We start from the raw sequence: 16,748 nt of genomic DNA, 5'->3' as shown, positions 1-16,748 counted from the left end.
AATCTATTAATTATAAACAAATATAACAAAAAAAAATAGTAAAATATAAAATAATGTCAATTAACTTATTAATTTTTTGTAAAAAACTGTATAGGGTCGCTAGAGTAAGTATTTTTTCCTGTGCAACTATATTTACATATCTGATGACTCAATATGTCCAATGCATATTTTTTCCTCAAGGTGGCACTGTTTGATACACAATGTTGACGTGACGTTTCACTCATAATTACGGCAGGCATAAAACAAACGGATATCATCAGCAAAAATTGAAGTGGTTTGAATGGCTTTACTGCAGAGCAATTACTATACGCAATGAAATATAAATGTCACTGTCATTTGATGCTGGATGTGGTGAATAAGCTGCCAGTGATCAAAATATTGAATATGAAGTCATTGAAAATTATAGTTTTGAGAATAGGTTGAAATCGTGAATGTGAGGCAGATATTGAATGTACTGTGGAAGTGCGCTCTGATGATGACAGCGATGGTAAAATCATCTGCTCAAATTGAACCCTTTTAAGTTTCAAAAGGTAACGAAATATGCTTTATTTTGTTCTTCTGTAATTGTTCTTAAAATATCAAGAGAGTTTTTTGCTACTGCAGCAGTTAGAGATCCATCCGTGCTGGATATATTGGTCCGGGTCGCTAAAGACCCAAATATGTAATAATGATTGGCGAAACATTCATGCATTTAAGGGTTAAAAAAAATGCATGGTTGCAAGTTAAAAATTCAAATTTAATAATTTAATTAAACCTTTAAAGTTGCAAACATTATTTGGTTGAGTTCAGTTGACATAGTAATGTAGATCATTACATTAACTTAATATTTTGCATAGTTTTTAAACTCAAATTTCTGCGTTAATTGAATTTCTTTAAAAATTAAGTTGTAGTAACGTAATAAAATTGTCTTGTTAACTTTGGAAATTGGGTAGTGGATTCAAATTGTTTTCTTTTTTTTTTTTTTTTTTTTTTTTTTTTTTTTTTTTGAGCTAATACATTGTTTTTTAGAATGCAGACAGATGAAGTGGGAACACAATTCCAATCAGTTCTGGATGTTGCAAGAACACACACGAGTTTGTGAAAATAATATCTGGCCGTGTGGTGTGAGATCAGATGAATGTCAGTATGTTTTGAGTTTGTGAAATGGCTTCTGGTGGACAGTAATCTCAATCTCTCAGTTCCCTTGTGTGCTGCTGGTTTGTTGGGTAACAGCTAATCAACCAGCTTTCAGAGATTTCCCAATACCAATCACCATCTGTGAAAACTGCCTCCAGAAACATTTCTGTTGCCTTTCTTAGATCACATCAATTCTGCATATTCATCAACAGCGTCAGATACCTCACAGGGTAGTTGCTAAACAGCAGCCTCAAAATGTCCAGTAAAAATCAGCACAGGATTGAATCAGCACATGAATGATTCAGTCATGAGTTTAGTCATTAACAGAGCAAACACATATGATGCATAACAGAACCTAAACCCTACAGCAGTAGAAAAAAATGCATGGTTTGATGGGCAATATTCACACACAATATCTGTTGCTAACTGTTTGCAATGTTGATGAATCTGGATTATTCTCAATGAGAGAGTGTTTGCCCTCTAGTAATTTGCATAAAACATGCCCAAACCAGACTCAGACAAAGGCTTTGTGCAGAACCTCATCTATCGGTTGTTCACCCTTTCTTTCACACTGCCTAAAGACAGTCTTCATGCATTTTCAAGTAAAGCCAAGTTTGCCATTTTCTTTTATATGGGCTTAGACTCTACACAGCTGTGGTTATATACAAAACCTACTAGTAAGTTTTTTTTTTTTTTTTAATGTTTTTGAAAGAAGTCTCATAAACTCACCACAGATGCATTTATTTGATACAGGAAAAACAGTAATATTGTGAAAAAATATCATTTGAAATTTTTCATTTGAATATATTTTAAACTGTAGTTTATTCCTGTGATGCAGCTGTATTTTCAGCATCATTACTCCAGTCTTCAGTGTCACATGATCCTTCAGAAATCATTCGAATATGCTGATTTGCTGCTCTTATTATTATCAATGCTGAAAAAAAGTTGTGCTGCTTAATATTTTAGGAAACTATATCACTTTTACTATGCTTCGTTCAAAAGAACAGCATTTATTTGACATTTTTTTGCAATAATAATAATAATAAAACTTACTGACCCTAATTACACAATTCAAATCAACGTCAGTTTTAAGAAAAGCAAAACATTAATTTCACCTATCATTTCCTATTGGTGTTAGACATTGTTTACAGTTAGGGTAGACAGGAATGTTGATCCTGGACCGACAAAAGCTGTCCTGCTTTGCAAAATCACTGTCATCTATGTACAGTATATGAATTTAATAACCGTGTGTCACAGAGTTTTGTCTCCTTTAAAATTCGAAAGAAAAAAGGCACAGAGACTGACTGACTGACAGACAGACAGACATCTATGATGGGAAATCTATGACCTAATTCATCTCTAAACATCTGAATTCAGCAGAACACATTTCCCTGTCAAATCTCCAATGACAAACAATGACTCTCACTTCCTCAAATCAAACCACAAAGCAATTACATTTCTGCAGAGTGATGCCTGGACAAATCTCAAAATTCACTTTCTCACACTTTCACTTCATATTTTATTTCAACCTGTATAATGATTGCGAGGTTTACTCTGGGTGTTTTTAGACTGCATAAAGACATACTGGCATAACAATACAATGGTGAACATTCTTTAGTAATGAGGACTTATGAAGCAATTAAGGGAACTTACTTACGTCAGACCCATTTACACACTCCAAGTAAGGCACCTCTATAGTGTTGTGATTACTGTGTAGACACTTTAACTAAGAGCCTGTGCGTGTGAAAAATAAGGAACTATATTATGACTTATGGCATCACAATAACTTCAGGTCCTCAAATAGCTTGTCTCTATATTATTTTTCCCACAAGCCCCTCAGTCCTTCCCTCAGCTTGCAGAAAAGCAGAAGTTTTTTTCTTAGAAAACTATGACTCAGTGAGTTGCATCTAACAGTCTGTTAGCAGGCGGCTACAGGTGAACAAGCTGTTTAAAACAATGAACACATTTTTGACATTTGTTAACATTTTGATCACTAAGTTTTAACATGTGTTAAAAATCGATCAAAGGCAGCAGGGCATCCTCCTACAGAACTTGCCAACCCTAAAACTGCTCGTTTTCCAGGCATAGCTCACATGTGATGCATCATATTGCCACAGAGACGTCATATTGACAAAAAACCATAACCGAGGTATGTTGGAAATGTTTAGCTGAGATGGCAGTGCTGTCAAAATGCAATTGTATTAATTTCATTGACAGTGTGTAGGGAACGACTGCTAAAGTGTCATGTATTTTCTACTGCACATTAGCTCCCATGGGTTTAATGCAGATTGGACATTAAGCTAGTTATACACTGTATCAAAAGTTCCATTGTGCCTCAGAGGTTGTTAGTAGAGGTATCAATTAGTCTCACATTTTTCTTCAAAAATGCATAGGATACTAGTGGTCAAAAGTTTGAAATCATAAAAAAAAAAAAAATCTTCACATTGTGAAATATTATTAGAAAATAAATGAATAGTTTTTATATTTGAATATACTTTATTAATTTATTTCTCTGATGGCAAAGCTGAGTTTTCAGCAGCCATTACTCTGGTTTACAGTGTCAAATGATCCTTCAGAAATCATTTTGGAATTTCTGATTTGGTGCTCAGGTAATATCAATTATTATTGATGCTCAATTATTAATTAGAATGAAATTAATAATAAGAATTATTAGATCTTATTATCATACAGAATAGTAATGGAAAACAGTTCTTTTTTTTCAGGATTCAGGATAATAGAAATTTCAAGCAAACAGCATTTATTTAAAACAGAATATTTTGTAACATAAATGTCTTTACTGTCATGTTTGATTAATTGAATATACCCTTGGATAAAAATAAGTACGTTTTTTAAAAAAAAATTTTATTTACCTACCCCAAACATTTGAATTGCAGCGTATTATGGTTTCTACAAAGATTTGCTAATGTTTCATATTGAGCAGGAAAAACTGTTTTCAACACGGATAATGATAATTAATGTGTTCTGAGCAGCAAATCAGCATATTCGAATTAGATTTCTTAGATTTATGCTTGATCATGTGACACTTAATGGCTGCTGAAAATTCAGCTTTGCCATTATCAATAAATTAAATTTTAAAATATATCCAAATAGAAAACAGTTCTTTTAAATTGTAATAATTTTTCACAATATTGCTGTTTACACTCTATTTTTGAAAGAATATATGCAGCCTGGGTAAGCATAAGAGACTTCTCTCAAAAATATTAAAAAAAATGTTTTTAAATCTTGAATTATTGCAAACTTTTGACCGGTAGTGTATTAAACATAGGCATAAAAGAGGTACAAAATGTAAATAGCAAATTGCAAGAATTTGATGAGAAATATGTGAGTTCATATATGAGACTTTTGATTTCAGACTTTAGTATCTTAGCACAGCTGTTGAGATCTCTAGAGAAGATTGTCATATGGAAAATCTGATTTCGGTCTCCATTTGTTCCCCAAGGTGTCTAAAAGAAAGAACCGAGATGTTAAAAAGATCCAGTTTGGGTTTTTTCTTTGCTATAAGAAATCAGTCACTGGCAATCAAAATTTTTTGTAAGTGCTGCTACAGTGCTTGTGGGAGCTAAAACAGGAGCACAAATAGAAAGGGACACAAAATGAAATACAACATTAGTGTTAGACGCAGCGGCTGCATGTGTGTTTGGTTACAAGCCGTCCTGTGACCAGTGTGTACAGGGTTGGAGTGGAAGCCCACAGATTCGCAGGGGCCGGGGTGCGTTGAGGAGTAGCGGTTAACCCCAAACGTTGACGGAAGAAACATCCCTTGTGTGCATCTCGTGTGTGGGTGTTGTGAGGTCTTTTGAAGCGTAATGCCACAGGAAGCTAAGAGGCAGAGGAGGAAGTCCTGTAACTACCCCCAGAACCTCGCTGCCAATAATCAGGAGCCCAGACCACCCAGAACCAGATTTGGGAGGGAGGAAGGGAGAAGGCAACAGGTAGGGAAGGAAATCTAGAGGAAATATAGTGTTGAGAGAGTCTGTGTGCGTATTAGTGGGGTGGTGGGGCACATAAATGAAAGAAACACCCTTGATTAAAGGCTGGTTGGCATCTGAGAAAACCACACTTGCCTCTTAACTGATGTGGGAAATGGAAAGCAGTGTAGGAACCCTCTCATCCTGACCTGCGGTGGGCTGCGTCTCTTTTCCTTCAGCTCAACTGCACAGACAAATTAATGATGCCACTTGATCTGCATAATGCTAAGCTGCATTGCTTGACTACCTTTTGAAAGATTAGTAACTCTTTCATGAGCTGTGGCAGGTTGAAAACCACAACTTTACGACTCGTGTATAATAGACGATAATTGGACGGTAATTGGAAGATTTCCACTTGTGCAACGCTCCAGGCAACAACGAAAGACTTGGACTGACGTAACACAATGGTTCTCCAGAACCATGGTAAACTACAGACAAATTCAATAGACACTAAAAGCTGTTTGATTACATACAATCCGGTCTACATTGTAGTGAATTCTGGACAGGAACAGCTGCTTAGATAGAAAGAGCCTGACTGACGTGCATGTAAAACAACTAAGCACAGTATCTATGCACAATCAGCTTGTAACACTCCAAAGAGAAAGGAAAACTTGAAATCGCATCATATGACCCCTTTAATAAATCTGAAATCGATGATAGAACAATTCCACAAAATTGGAAATCCAAAAACTGTACTGTGTAGATCATTATATCTGAATTTCTTTATCCAAAAGTACTAGTTTTATTAAGCGTAAGGGCGCCTTGATTACTTGGAAACTGTCAAATAAAACTCTGAATGTCTTTCAAAGATTCTATGCCCATGAACCCAGGCATCAAATCAAGCAACTAGTTTTTCCGAAATTTTGCAGCATGGCACCTTGTAAACACAGCTTTGTTTCCTGGTGGGCTGGTAAAAACATGTGCACTCTGACTTCCGGAAATAGAGTGAACCAGACAATCAGATTGGAGCTTCCGGTTTGTGGGAATATGCATCCGTGGGAGTGTTGTCTGAAGTCTTGCTCTAGATGATTGATCTTTGTCAGAAGACAATATGGACAAAAATATATATCTGACATTAAACTGTTTGTTTTAATAAAAGTATTACTACAAGATCTCCGGTGACTAGAGATCAGTTGTTGTGTTTGACCATTTCTCTGTTCGTTAGTGGATCAATCTATCCAGGACGAAAAAATGAGAAAGCTGGAAAGTCCCAAAACATGTTACCGGACCATTTGGTTCCGCTCCCCAAAACTATTTCCAGCCGTGAGTCAGAAAGGCATCATGAATCTGATAAAGGGTCAGTTGACTTGGGGACTTATGGGGGGGATGGGACGTCTCATTTTACAGCTTTGCTTTATCATCATTTCCAGTACCGCATGTAAAACTTGAATATTACGGTACGGATACACCAATTTGTGCTCTTTCATCTTAATTCGTTGCCTTTTGCGAGTTATAAAAGCCATCTGTTTTGATGCGTTGTTTTAGTTTTGCATAATTTCTGGGTGATATAAAGCAAGATGTGAATTAACATATTTGGTGTTGTTTACATTGTTTTGCCCTGACATGCAACCTGTCGAATTCTACACGTGTAAAGTATAAGCACTTTTGAAGCAGTTGGAAAACAATGTCAGAAAGCTGTCATATCTGTTCTTCAAGCAATCATCCATTCAAACATGATCAGGAAATCTTGTGAAATTCAACTGAATGTGAAATGCTTGTTGACTATATGTAAAGCAAGTAAAGGCTGTAGAGCATACAAATGAAAAGCATACATATTTAGAAGCAATACATGCTATAGCATTTATACGGTTATATCATCTCTATTATTGTAAACTTCACTGTACTACATGTACATACTTTCACAACTATAATGCTTTTTGCATGTTAAACTGTTATAGTAAGTGTTAATCGATTTACGACTTATGCAATATGTAAAATAAGTTTTTTGTTTTTTTTTACTGAACAATGTTTATTCTTATTATTTATCATCAATGCCATCAAAGTGACTTCAACATTTGAGTCCAATAATGAATGACAATCATTTGTGCTTTTAATTATTCTATGCATAATTAAAGCTGCAGTGCGTACGTTTTGCCTCGTTGTCGCCAAGGTAAGGAGATAGTTTTGAACACTGATTGGTTATGTACTTGCTCAATAATTGATTTCGGATCATTTTTAACCAAAAGTTACTGAATGCAGCTATTAATGCCTTATTCTGCATGACCATATTCTAGATCCATTAACCTGACCCAATACCTAAACTTAACAACTACCTTACTAACTATTAATAAACAGCAAATTAGGAGTTTATTGAGGGAAAACTCTTAGTTAATAGTGAATATGTGTTCCCTAATCTAAAGTGTTACTGACTTTTCTAACAATTGTGTCTTTATAACAACCTCAGAACTAGAAGATGAACAAGTTGATTTATTTCATAAACCATGTGGCAGTGTTTCTACATTCCACACACATCTGTCTGGCCTCTTGCTCAACTGACTGTTTGCATTGTTTTCTTCAAATGATTCATATAATTAATGAATGAAGCAAATATGTGTTTTGATGTCTGGGTGCAGAAATTATGTACTGCTGTTGATCTGGGTGGTGTAACCCTACGAACCTACGGTCTAAACAGCGGCGAAACAGGGAGGGAATATTTTATCAGCTTTTAGTTTGATGCACTTTTCTTATTATTATTGGTATAAAACAATGGCCCTAAAGCCTCTAAATGAACAACTGCCTTATTTGGTCCTATTGAATAAATTTTTTGATTTCTCAGTATGAAAGCAGATGTGGTTTATGACATGACCAGACAAAGGTTCTACTGTAATTGTCAGCTGTCAGTCACTTACCAGTAGTGACCAAAACAGGCATCTGGGATTATGTTGAAATATAAAATGGCAACATATTAATATAATGAATTACCTGTAATGTACAGTACTAAAATGACTTTTTAGGAGGGTTCCAAGTAAACCAAACACTGATGTAAGAGCAGACAAAAGCAAAGCACCTTAAAAATCTAGTTTTTTTTTTTTTTTCTAAACATAAAATGACGAACACAAATTTTGGTGGTGAATTATGGGCCAGCAATTTTCAAATAATTTCAGAAAATTAATTTCTTAAAAATAATGAAAAACACATTACATATTTATTACTCTGCATATTTATGTTTTATTTTTATATTTCTTTTCATATTTTTTCCCCCCCAAAAAAGATGTGTATCAGAGGTAAAGCAAAGAGTTTTTTTTTTTCTATGAAGCTCTGTTGTGGTTATTGGGACAAGCTGTATAAAACAGCCACTAGAAAGTTATCTTTCCTTTATTTGTTTTGTCTTCTCTTTGCTGTACAATTAGAATGAAGCCCTCTTTCATCGTAAGAGGAAGAGGTGTTTTTGAAGTTGCTGTCTTTCCCGAGCGCTCTGGGCACACCTGTAGTCTAAATTGCCAGTGTTGTCACATATCGTCTCTTCCCCCCCTCGGCTTCTGTGTCCAAAACACTTCCGTCCACATCAAAGACCCCACAATCAAAAGACAACGCACAGAGACAAAATAACATTTACCTCAGCTTACTTCATTCATGCACCAGCTAAACACAGACGCTGTAGACACTGATGATGAGTCTGATATCACATACGCCACATGAGAGTGTCAACTCTTGGTGTCTGGTACTGTTCTCTGAGTTGTAGAACTTCAGGGTGTGTGTGTGTGTGTGTGTGTGTGTGTGTGTTCTCTTTCAGGTTGTATAATCAGAGGCCAGAGGTTTCGGCAATCCTTTCCATTTTGTTCAAAGGATTTTCTGTATTATTCTCATGTAAAGATGTGATCTGCAGGTCACTCATATTAACATTTCAGAGCTTTGAATAATATATACCAAGAGATTTGTCAAATAAATCACAGAAGTTTAATTACCTGTACATGTGCAGTTTTGTAATTTAAATGCTAAGGTTTCTCAATAATAAAGGTGCTCCTTTTATTTCCTCACTTCAAAATGATTTGTGGCTTTGTTTGGAAACTCATTTGTTAGTTTTAATCCTGATATCTAATCTGGCAAAGACTACTCAGAAAATGGAGCCATTTGTGTCAGAAAATAGATGACTGAGTAAATTACGGTAGTTTCACTAAGTTTCCATTTGCCTTGTAATGAAAAACGTCTCAGGTTACTTATGTAACCATGGTTCCTGTCGCCGGCCAACAAGTTGGTGTTTTTTCAATGTATGCTTCAGACACGGGTCACGACGAGGCGTTCCCCATAGCGACCCCTAGAGGACGCAGTTCGAAGTTCCCATGAAAGGGAACATATTAATAACTGAAAAATAAAATCACATTCAAATTGTTCCAAGATCTGTGCAAAAATGGGTAAATATCATTGCACCACACCACATTATTTACAGTAAGCATTCTTGTACTTTGTGCCAATAACAATATTTTTCTGTAAAACACTGATAGCTGTATGTTTAACCAAAACAGAGCGGAATATACTGTAACTGTTAACATAATGAAATACACATTGAAAAAGTATTTTAAATGAAAAAGTAACACTTTAGTTTAACGACCAATTCTCACTATTAACTAGTTGTTTATTAGCATGCATATTTTCTGGACTTGGGAACATTTCAGTTGCGTTGCTGTCTATGCAGGGTCAGACAGCTTTCAGATTACATCAAAAATATCTTAATTTGTGTTCCGAAGATGAACGAAGGTCTTACGGGTTTGAAACGACATGAGGGTGAGTAATAAATGACAGAATTTTCTTTTTTGGGTGAACTAACCCTTTAATGCCATGACCATATTTTAGATCCCTTAATCCTACCCCACACCTAAACTTAAAAACTATCTTACTAACTATTAATAAGCAGCAAATTAGGGGTTTACTGAGGCAAAGTCATGGTCAATAGTTAGTTAACAGTGAAATTTGGACCTTAAAATAAAGTGTTACCAAAAAAGAATGTATCAACAGTGAAGGCATGTTTTGTATTTCATTAAAAGCAAACATTTATTACGTAACTCAATATATAACCTATTGAAATGTAATGGTGATGAATACTGATTTGCAAATTGACAGATTTTTTCAATGAAAAACAAATATTCAGTAATTAAAATCAATGTTTAAGTCAGAAACAATAGCCTTGTAGACAAGAGTTTGAGTCTGTCATGTGGTTCTTCCCAATCCTGTCCCCCCTCTCTCTCCTGCTTCACTTCCTGTACTAAGTAAATCGGATTACTTGTCCTTTATTGAAATAAAGGCCAACAAGTTCAACAATAATTTATTTTTTTTAAATTGATTCTGCATTACACACTACACAATTTTGAATGAGTGGCGCCTGCTTGTTCTTTCACAATGGGGCACAAAGTCACCTTCCAGAACCTTCACTCTCTCTGTTCCTGTCTTGTGGAAAACCTTCCTCTCTGCTGCCAAACTCCACCCAAACTGCTGAGACTATCATAACATTTAAGAAGCATCTGAAGACACACCTCTTTTGCAAGCACTTAACTAATCCACAACCATAAACAAAGGAACTTAGTATAACCCCTATTTATGTATGAAAAAAAACTCTCTTCTTTTCTGCATTTCACCTCTGTAATAGTTTGTGTACTAATCTAAATGACTAAACTTGGATATTAATATTGTTTGCTCTAAGGCAAATTGCTTGTGATGTTCCTCATTTGTTTAAAAGCATCTACTAAATGAATAAATGTAACATAAAATGTAATGCGTGCATAAAACCAACATAGCATGCGAACCAACATAGCACAAAAATAACACTATTTACTGAGCATAACACACATATTTCCATAAAGCATTTTTATGGTAGCATAATGGACACTGATGTGTTTGCTTAAGTTTTTAAGGTTTAACAATAAATGTGGTTATCTTGCCACATTTATTACCTTAACACATCACAGTCAGACCTCTGCATTATGTGAGATTTGAGGATTGTGAAACACTCAGGTCACATGTTTGCTGTGTTCCACATGTCTGTCTACCACAACGGACAGAAACTCATGTGCATGTTCATCTGCGTTGATATTGTCCACACATTTCCCCACGTCTGCTGTGGGATAATGTTGTTGTTTGTCAGGTGCTCTTCCTGTGTGTTGAGGACTCACATGTCTAGACCAACGTCAAGTGTCTAACCCAACTAGCTATTCCTTTGTTAACATGTTGACATCTCAGAATAAGTTCAATGGAATTGTGTCAGAGCCTGTTATTAAATGAATGTCAGCTTTCTTCAGCACATCTAGTCACTCTCAAATAGCCCTACGGACATTCTACCATCGCACATAAATTGCTTCCTGAAAGTCAAAGCCAAATTAAAAGTGATGAGAACTGATTTTGTTAGAGGTAACGCTGATTGATATGCTTTTATCGGACTAATGCAACACATCCTGAGGCTGCTTCTTTAAAAGCACATTTATGAGCCTGAATTAGTACGGTGACTCAGTGCGTGTCAGCAGTGCAGAGTGCCACAAAGTCTCACCTGATACAGACGCATACCAATCTGTGGATTCCTGTTCTCGTAGCAAGTCTATTTGCGTCTCTCCTGTCATTACACTGACCTTTAATGTGCCTCTCCCATAAGTATTACACCGGTAAATTAAAGGTCCCCGCTGCTCCCGACAAAACACCCCCAATCCCTCTTCACCCTTTCTTATGCAAATGCATTGGATGTTGCTCTCTGTAGTAGGGTGTATTTAATCTAAATTGTAAATTTTTTTCTGCAGAGGTAAGTCGTAAATTGCTTTAATTCTATGCTTAAAAAAAACAGACTATTTGTACACTCTTTGACTGTAGCCTTCATTAGTGCTGTTTTCTAAGGCAATCATCATTATTTTATTACTTTTGATCATTGCATTGCAATGCTCTGGTATGGAAGCCCGTTTCCGCCACTGAATAAAAAATAAAAGAGGTAATGGAACTTAATAGGTAGCCAGTGCAGAGACTGTAAAATTGGGGTAATATGATCATATTTTCTTGACCTGGTAAGGACTCTAGCCGCTGCATTTTGGACTACCTGTAGCTTGTTTATTGAAGATGCAGGACAACCACCTAGCAGTGCATTACAATAGTCCAGTCTAGAGGTCATGAATGCATGAACTAGTTTTTCTGCATCAGAAACAGGTAACATGTTTCGTAACTTTGCAATGTTTCTAAGATGGAAGAATGCTGTTTTTGTAACATGGGAAATATGATTTTCAAAAGGCAAGTTGCTATCTAATATAACACCCGGATTTTTGACTGTAGAGGAAGTAACCGTACATTCGTCTAGTTGCAAATTGTAATCCACGAGATTCTGTGTACTGTCTTTTGGTCCAATAAGTAATATTTCTGTCTTATCCGAATTTAATAGGAAATTATTGGTTATCCAATCTTTTACATTTTTAACACATTCTGTTAGCTTAGATAATTTAGAAGTTTCATCTGGTCTTGTTGAGATATATAGTTGAGTATCATCTGCATAACAGTGGAAGCTAATCCCGTATTTTCTAATAATATTACCAAGGGGCAACATGTATATCGAAAATAGCAGAGGACCTAGGACAGATCCTTGTGGCACGTTTGGCAAACGATTTACACTGTTTGCATGAAACTGGTTTTAGACTTTTGTTTTGTTTCACTTTTTCAGTTTCAGGTTAATCGTGGTCTTAAGATGGATTAGTCCTGTTATGTTGCAACTGCCTGAGTGTCGGCATTGACATGTTATTGGATTGTGTCAGATAATATTTGAACATTCAGGCACATACTGCGTGATTTACTGTGTATAATGCCCAAGTGCTACAAAATGGTACTAAATATATTTATAGATGTTAAACCGGTGCAAGCAACGGAAATAAATAATAATGCACTTACAGGAAACAAATGGGGTGACATTTTTATACACAATGAGCTTGGGAAAGGCTTTGTGTGTCTATATGTTCCCTCACAGATGTCTGTGACAGGATTTCAGAGGAAATTCCCATTTGTTTTTTGGTTGTAGTAGAATTATTATTGAGCAAAAAAATGACCAATGTCTCAGTCATTGCTTACATATCATAGTTACATGTATCAAACACAAAATGTCAGAACATAAGGGACACAATTGCTCTCAATTGAAAACTATCAATAAGCAATACAACAAATTTTAAATAGTCATAATTATATATATATATATATATATACAAATCATAATTTTGCACAATATATCATGCTGCATTATTTTGGCATTGTAACATGTTTTTAAAGACCATGAAATCAAAATTTTCTGTTTTTTGTTTGTTTGTTTTTCTGAAATCCTTTCACTTTCATTCATCTTGCAAATGTCAACATTTTTTTGTGCTTTCCTATGGAAAACTGAATTCTAGGGTTTTTGGGTGGTTTCCAGGGCATCGTTAGGTGGTTGTTTGTTTACTGGCCCAAAGAGGCCACCTTCAGTAGCTACAATATGTTTACATCTGCAATTATTAATGTTATTGCATTGATAATTGATAATAAACAGAATAAGTACTTAAAGGGAGAATTCACCACTAGCAAAATTGGCTTTTAATAAAACTTTGTGATCTAAGCAGTAGAAACCTGAAATGCTACATGACTAGAGAAAACCGAAAAAAAGAGCTGTGGTATTCTCTTTTCCCCAAAATTTCAACACCCATAATGCACATTTGATTTTGGCGCCACCCCTCTGTTGATCCAACTGTCCATGGGCAGGCATACAAAAATTCGTCATTTTAACGAAAGCCCTGAAGCTGTCAAAAGTCTGCCGGATGATGTAAAATCATTTATATATACTACTAACATAACAATAAAAAGCTGTCTGAAAATCAGCTAACTTTTCCTTTAATCCCACAACACAGTTGGCTAACGTTATTCATTTGATAGCTTAGGTCTGAAAGATGATTTTGCTGTTATCAGCACTCTAAATTGACGTAATACGTGAAACCTATAGCACATGGTAAAGAGGGTGAACCATAAAACAAACAATCAAAAAAACAAAACAAAAAACAGTTGAGGCACAGGGCATAGATAGCACAGTTGTCTGTATGAATGTTAGTGTATGCGTTAGAAGTACGGAAGATAAAAGATATTAGCATTTAAAGAGACATGCACCAAAATGGGTCGCTGTGAACAGAGCTGGTTTTGACAAGGTAAAAAAGAGTGTTTTTTTCACAGTCGCTGAGGAATTTTAACCAAAAAATGTTACAGACATTTCAGAAGTAACCTAAAGAGACATGACAACTTGTGTGAAATGGGCATCCGATGTCACCTTTAACTAATATATACAGTAGGCCTGAGGGTGCATGACAACACAGCCACTGTAAGAATCTCCCCCATTGTATCATCTTCCAGGTGAAAACCTGAAGTAAGATTGCTTAGAAAAGTAATAGCACACCTCTCCTCAACAAGCCGCATAATTTGATGAGTCATGCATTTTTGTAGCACACAGCTTACACATCAGAGTTTTTTACCTAGAAGAGTTTGTTCAAATCACTAACCCACTGTATGAGCAACAGTACTGATGTTTGCCTTAGCAAACACTACTAATTGTGTATAATTTCTGTGAATCTAGATGGTCACAGATACCTGGTAAACATGAACCAGAAATAGTACTACTGAATAACAGAAAATAGGGACTTTAAGCAACTGATGGAATAGCAACGGTGACCTGAAGTAAATGGTTAACTGCCATGGACAAAAAAAAAAAATGCAAAAATCACTAACAATAAAAAGGACTGTAGAATGGAGCATTCAATTATTTATCAAAGTTACAATAAAAAATGACATTTAAAAAACCAAGAGAAGGGCTGTTTTTGGCATTAAATTTGAACTTACTGTGATCAGTCCTCGTACCTTAAACAATGTTACCTAATCTGTTACCTAAATTAGCTATTTTCCCATACAATGTCATGAAGGTTTATTTTTTTTGGAAGAACTGTTTCAGTTCTTGCTGTTCCATCACCAGCTGTTCCTTAAAGCCACTAATATGTTTCTGTGTGACCAGAGAAGACCTGAGAAGGACAAGGGAAATGTACAAACACGCCTTCCAATATAAGATTCCCTGGAATGGCTGTGACCTCACGGTCTCCACATAAATCCTGTTGGCCAATGCAAGTTCCGTCGAGCTCTCTGAGAGCGACATGCTCCTTGATTAACAGTACGCTGTAGTGGGCACGTTTCCACAAATAATAACAAGCACGGAGCGATGCGGGGCTGATTAATTACATGTTTTTCAACATCATCGGTAAACAGCTCCAGAGCGTCATTGCTCTCTCTGACAATGTAAACATTGGCGTTTTCCAGCTCATCTGATGTTTGGTCTACACTTGTGTTTGTGGTCACATGTTTGTTCGTTTGGAGGGAAAGGAGCCACCCAGGGTCCGGCATGAGTGCTCACTGATGAGTAATCCATGTTTCCGGGAATATGGAAACATGTCAACGCAAGATTAATACATTTGAGGAATGTCAAATAAGTAGTCCATTCCGATTTCAGTCCGAAGGGATACAGACGCTTGTTTTGGGAATAATAAACATGATACCCTACATATACTCATGATATACAAACATGTGTTTTTGAAGAACACATACTATTAAAAAGAATTGTTTAAAAAAAAACATAAAGAGTTAAAGGTGATGTGTGTCATGTTTTGGATGCTGAAATACTTTCTCCTATTCCAGGTTAATGAGATCTTTATAAATAATCCACTGGAAGGATGAGTCCACCGAAAACAGTAAACAATGACTCCACTGGACTTTTAAAAAACATTGCCGTGTTTATTTGAGCATCCCAAGCTACAGTGAGTGACTCAACTAACGGCATAAGTTTGGGGGTGGGACTATCTGTTTGTCAAACCAATAGCAAACATGTTTGAAAACAGTTATTTTTATTTCCACAGAAATTACACACTCCACCTTTAAAGAGGCAAGTTCAGGAAAGCAATAACGACTTCAGGAACAACTTAATCACTTTTTACTTTGTTTTACAAATTGAGGAAATTACATGTGGCAGGTATCAGATGCTGTCAAAAGACTTGAGGTCACCAATAACTATAAAGATAATAACGATAAATATATTAGCGTCCACACCAATGGATGGTAACGTTTTGTTTGCTATACGCACACACTGCAGTTGTGTTGTCTGCCACTTTAAATGCTTAAATTAGGCCTTTACCTCAAGTATATAAATTGTTGTGTGTTATTGAGTCCCACATATGACATGCATGTCATGTGCATAGTATATAACTCAGAATACTGGAAAATAATTGTTAGAGAGAAACTATCCGATAAAAAGTGTTATTACTTAATAATAAGGTGTTAACGCTTTATAGTAAAGTTCAATTTGTTAACATTAGTGAAGTATCTTAGTTAATGAACTAACAAACGCTACTTTTAAAGCATTTATTAATGTTAGTTAATGTTAAAGCTGCAGTCCGTAAGTTTTGCCTCTTTGTCGCCATCTCTGTTTGAAAACCTGGAATTGCAGCTGTGTGTGGAATTATCTAGCTTGCGTGGGTTGTGCTCCGGCGCGGCTCCAGCGCGGATGAATCTAATGTTCTGAAGAGTATGTGTGTGGCAGTCAGTCACCGCACCGGTGTGGATATTTACTGTACTTCGCAATCACAGATTCTAGCCTACGTCTTGGAATATGACCCAAATAAGAATTTTCACCGTATATTG

At 35.9% G+C, this 16,748-nt stretch overlaps 1 long non-coding RNA gene across 1 annotated transcript in view; it reads left to right on the top strand.

Moving 5' to 3' along the window:
* LOC107749592 (uncharacterized) overlaps positions 1 to 12,052 on the top strand; it is a 17,414-nt gene extending 5,362 nt beyond the window's left edge. Inside the window, exons 2-3 of the long non-coding RNA XR_001641057.1 lie at positions 9,984 to 9,995; positions 12,042 to 12,052. This is a non-coding gene — a long non-coding RNA (uncharacterized LOC107749592). The remainder of the gene's footprint in view (positions 1 to 9,983; positions 9,996 to 12,041) is intronic.
* The last annotated feature ends 4,696 nt before the right edge of the window (positions 12,053 to 16,748 follow it).

Source organism: Sinocyclocheilus rhinocerous, unplaced genomic scaffold (genome assembly GCF_001515625.1).
Source record: "Sinocyclocheilus rhinocerous isolate Xijiao unplaced genomic scaffold, SAMN03320098_v1.1 scaffold572, whole genome shotgun sequence".
NCBI classification, from domain to species: domain Eukaryota; kingdom Metazoa; phylum Chordata; class Actinopteri; order Cypriniformes; family Cyprinidae; genus Sinocyclocheilus; species Sinocyclocheilus rhinocerous.
This window is presented reverse-complemented; position numbering and strand designations above follow the sequence as displayed.